The sequence below is a fragment of the Tupaia chinensis genome, unplaced genomic scaffold, assembly GCF_000334495.1.
Source record: "Tupaia chinensis unplaced genomic scaffold, TupChi_1.0 Scaffold000320_1, whole genome shotgun sequence".
NCBI classification, from domain to species: Eukaryota; Metazoa; Chordata; class Mammalia; order Scandentia; family Tupaiidae; genus Tupaia; species Tupaia belangeri.
Window position 1 is genome coordinate 437,904 of NW_006159813.1, and position 5,079 is coordinate 442,982.

The following is a 5,079-nucleotide window of genomic DNA, read 5'->3' on the forward strand; positions in this document are numbered from 1 at the left end:
TCTTTCCCTCTCTAGTCAAAAGAAAAAAGAAAAAAATAAATGAGTAATTTTATTTTTTAAAAAAGTGTGTTGGGACCAGCAAATAGTGTAGCAGTTATGTTGCTGGCCTCCACATGTTCAACAGTGGTTCAAGTCCCGGCCCCAATGGCTTGAAACTCGCACTGAGTGTGGGGGTGTGCGTGTCCAAATTTTCACAAAGAGAATGGAGAAGAAGGGATTATGGTGTGGCCATCCCCCCAGGGCGTGATTTCTCACTTTCCCTCTCACTATCTTTCCGTCTCTCTTTCTCTGGTGAGCACACATGCCTTATGGCAAAAACCTAAAAATAAAAAAAGAAAGCAGCCTCAAGGGGTGGGGGGAGGGGCTCAGAAAAAAAAAAAGACATATTTAAGAGATGCAAGAGGATGGTGGGTATGGTTATATCTTTGACTTGATGGACATGCACTGAAAAACAGCATTGTACGCTGTGAAGATGTATAATGATTACAAGTACACAAAAAGGAAAAAGAGAAGAAAACAAGGTGATTCAAGGTTATGTCGAGAGTTGGAGGAGCAGCTGAGATAAGAACCCAGGTCTGCCTTTTCCAGAGCCTGTGCTCTCGCCATTCTCATGCCACCTAGAAAATCACAAAGGGGGACCAGCAGGTGGTTAAGGGTGCTGGACTCCCACATGGCTGACTGCAGTTGGAGTCCCGAACCTGGTGGCTTGCTTTCTCACTTTCCCTTTCTCTCTCTGTGTGGTCAAAATATAAAATAATAAAAACAAATAAAATGTAATAAATAGTTTTTTTTTAAAAAAAGAGAGAGAGAAAGAAAAAAAGGAAATCAGCAAAAGATTAAGAAAGAAGGAACTGCTTCTATGATAAGAATGTATGGGATGGGACCAACAGGTGGTGCGGTGGTTAAAGCGCTGGACTCCCACATGGCCGATTACAGTTCAGGTCCCGACCTGGTGACTTGAAAATCACGCCTGGCGCATGTGCGTGCGTGCATGTGGGCATGCTCAAAAATCTCAGGAGGTGAGGGGATTGCAGCATGGCCATGCCCCCTGGGGGGGTTCTCTATTTCTCTCTCAGTGTCTCTCTCTGTTTCTCTCTAGCAAGTGCACATGTCCTATGGATAAACCCCCCCCCCCCAAAAAAAAAGAAAAAAGAAAAAAGAAGAATGTGTGGGATAAGAGGAGTATTTGAAAGGACGCCGTTAGGACGCTCCTGCACAGAGAAAAGACCAGAGCAGAGACGTCATCGTGGGCATTTGAGATAACAAGGCAGGTTAGGCCAGCAATGACGCCTCTGGTTAGCAGCAGTGAAACCTGAAGCAGAGCACACGGGAGGACCCGGAGCAACACCCAGGCCCAGGCTGGTGGCAACTCCTGGGACCAGCTGGCCAAGATGAAAGAGTGATGGATACACCACGGGGCTCAGTTTCCTTTGGTGTGTAGAGGTTTACGGGTGAGCTGTACAGTGAACTGCATGAGATATACCTTAGACACAGGGGCAAACTGAGGCCAGAGAAGAGGAGAAACGCAGACAAAATCTGCAATGCTGGGGTCACCTGGAAGACCGTGTTGCCTCCTAGGTCATGTGTGTGCACAAGTGCATGCCGCTGATCCTGGCTGGTTGGGAGGCTGAGTGAGGGGATTGTGGCATGGAATCTCTCTTGCTCTCTCTCTCAAAACATAAAATAAAAATGAACTTAAAAAAAGTGCCAGTAGGGGGGCCAGCTGGTGGCATGGTTGTTAGGGTTCTGGACTCCCACATGGCAGACCGTGGTTCGAGTCCCAGACCTGGTGGCTTGCCTTCTCACTTTCCCTCTTTCTATAGGGCATGTATGGCCTATAGCAAATTTTAAAATAATAATAACAATAATAAATTAAATAAGGGACCAGCAGTTGGCGTAATGACTATGTGGCTGGATTCCCATGTTAGCTGACCACAGTTCGAGTCCCGGACCTGGTGGCTTAAACTCACACCAGGTGCATGTGCGTGTGTGTCCAAGATTCCAAGAGGAGAATGGAAGAGAAGGGATTGCAGCGTGGCCATCCCCCCGTGGGGTGATTTCTTGCTTTCTGTCTTTGTCTCTCTCTGTCTTTCTGGCGAGCGCACATGCCCTATATCAAAAAATAAAAATAAAAAACTCTCAAAACAAAAAAGAAAGAAAGAAATGCAGAAGGTTCTCATTTGAAGCAGAAGCCAGATCGTAGCCTCTGATGGCGCCTCAGGTAAAATCGTCCATGCATGTGTGTAGTGACCTTCTGGACCCACTCGCACACCTCTGAGTTACTCAGTCAGCCTTTTTCTTTTTTTCTTTTCTGTTTTTAATTGCCAGAAGGTGCAAGCGGTCACCAGAGGGAGAGAGAGGGGAAGGGAGAAAGCACCCCACAGTGGAGCACGGTCTCACTACAGTCCCTCTCTCCCACCTCTCCATCCTGTTGGGATTCGGGGCATGTGCGCCGAGTGTGTTTTTCCAGCTGTCAAGACCAGGATTTAAACTGTGGTCTGCTACGCGGGATTCTGTTCCTTCACCTCTAAGCTATGGCCTGACCCCAGGCTGCCATTTTCTCATCATTGACATTTATTTTTTGAGAGAGGGTTTTGCTATAGGGCATGTGTGCTTACCAGAGAGACAGAAAGAGAGAAACCACCCCCGGGGGGATGGCCACCTACAATCCCTTCTCCACCACTCTCCTCCCAGGATCTTGGGCCCGCATGCACACACGCCCAGCATGTTTCAAGCCTCCAGTCCAAGACTCGAACCATGGTGAGCCATGAGGGAGTTCAAGTGATATAACCATTATGTCATCTGCTGGTCCCTTGTTTACATTTTTATTAGCACTGCAATTATCTTCTTTTTTTCTTTTTTTTTTAAGGTGTGTTTATTCTTCCCATAAGAGAGAGAAAGAGAGACAGGCACCCCTAACAAGGTCCTCCCATTGAGATCCAGCCCCAGCCCCAGTCAGTCGGATCATGGACATATGGATGTCCAACGTGTTTAGGAAGGTCTCGGGATGCAAACCGAGGACCTTTGCACTCCCGTCTAGTTGCACTACCCCTATGCCACTGTCTGGCCCGCCTCCTCTGGTCGATTCCACTACTTCAACCAAGCACATTCGCAGTATGCATCCAGGAAGATGCAAATGCGTGGGGATATTATATTCACCTGTGCATGTGTGTGCATGCATGTGTGTGCGTGTGCATGTGCATGTGCTTGTGTGTGTGAGATTCTGTTTATGTAAGCATGCGGAAGGAAGGAATCAACAATTCCGTCACTTGTCTGACACAGGTAGCTGCAGTGTAGACATAATCCTCTTAATCCTCTCAACTGCTAGGAGGTAGGGACCATGCTTAGCCTCATTCTACAGACCGTGGCTGAGGCTCAGAAAGAAGTGTGTGTGGTGGTGGGGGGTGTTTCTCTCCCAAGTTTACACAGCCAGCATGGGAAGCATTTGGTTCCACTTGGGCTCTCTGCACAGCACCATGAAAAGATTCAGGTGGGGATGGCAGGTAGTGTGGTGGTTAAAGGCACTGGGTTCCCACATGGCCGACTGTGGTTTGAGTCCCAGATTGGGCAGCTTGCTTGCTTGCTTTCTCATTCTCTTTGTCTCTCTCTGGTCACATAACAAATTAAATTAAAGGGATCAGCAGTTAGCGTAATGGCTATGTCGCTGGACTCCCATGTAGTTGACCGCAGTTCAAGTCCCAGACCTGGTGGCTTAAACTCACGCCGGGTGCGTGTACGCGTGCATGCCCAAGATCCCGAGAGGAGAATGGAGGAGAAGGGATTGCGGCATGGCCATCCCCCCTGGGGGGTGATTTCTCGCTTTCTGTCTGTCTCTGTCTCTCTGGCAAGCACACGTGCCCTATAGCAAAAGCCTCTCCCCCCCAAAAAAAAAAAGAAAAGAAAAAAGAATTAAATAAATAATTCTAAAAAACCGAAAGATTCAGGTAGCAGACGTAGGCTGGTACGTGGCACTTCCTGCTCACCTATCTTGCATCGAGTTGCTCCTAACCCTCCTTGTCCCCTAGAAAGCGATCGGAAGCAGCTGACACCTTGGGTTGCTACACGCTCTTGGCAGAAGTTTAAAGACTTGTTCTCAGAACAAACATCGGTAAGTCACTCGCGCTTTTCCCAGACAGCACTGCGTGGCAGCCTCTCACCGGGTCGATAGTTTCAGAGTTCAGTCTTTAAAATGGAACAGAAGCAGGCTGCCAACTTTCCCACCGAAAATAATAGCTACCGTTCGAGCACTTGTTCTGTGCCCCTCTGTGCTAAGCGCTTTATACTCATCACCTCTTTCCAAACTCACGCCCTGTAGGAGGGGAGTTTTGATCCCAAGCTCCAGATGAGGAAGCTGAGGCTGGGATAGATGAGCGCGGTTCCCCGCAGCCGCTGCCTATGTCCACGTCTAGAGTGTCATCTCTCTGCTGGACGTCCGCCCAAAGCTGGACTGCCCTGTCCTCTGTCACCTGCTTCAGCTTTGTCTGCTGCCACCGAGAAGGCATGGACTCCTTCTTCCCCCAATGCCCAGCTCAAAGGTACATCGGTCACTCACCAGATGGGTGAAATTCGTGGAAAGAAAGCGAGGCAGCTGCCAGGGGTACAGGATCCTAATTCCAGGGGAGGCTCCTGACTCTGGAGTGTCCTGTCTTCAGCCCTCTGCCTGCCAGAGGGGACTGGAGCACAGGGTCAAAGTCTGTCAGGGCACAGGTCGAGGGTGGGGCTCCCCACTGCGCGCTCCCAGGGACTGGACCCAGGCTGCAGGGGAGACCTCACCTCCCTACACTCCCAGTCCCTGCAACATTGCCTGACTTTTCTGGCTGATCCCAAGCCCCCGGGGACGGGCCTCCTGGGGGGAGGGAGGGAGGGCGAGTGTTCTTGGAGGACTGATGGGCACAAGAAGGTCTGTCTCCCTGGCCAGCTGGAGACGATCGCCTTTCTTCCTTCCCGCTGCCACCCTGGGGGAGGGGAAGGTGTTTCCCTGGGCCACTGTGGGCCTGGCCTGCAGGGTGAGGTGGGGGCGGTCAGCCCAGCCTGGCAGTCCCTGAGGGGAGGCCAGAGGCACAGGCCAGCCAGCCCAGT

The 5,079-nt window shown here is 50.3% G+C and overlaps 1 protein-coding gene across 1 annotated transcript in view; it reads right to left on the reverse strand.

Annotated features, from left to right (window-relative positions):
- The window catches only part of DAO (D-amino acid oxidase), a 25,979-nt gene extending 21,297 nt beyond the window's left edge, over nucleotides 1-4,682 (reverse strand). The window contains exon 1 of the mRNA XM_006151496.3: nucleotides 4,553-4,682. The gene's annotated coding sequence lies outside the window, so the exon portion shown is untranslated. The remainder of the gene's footprint in view (nucleotides 1-4,552) is intronic.
- Nucleotides 4,683-5,079: the final 397 nt, after the last annotated feature.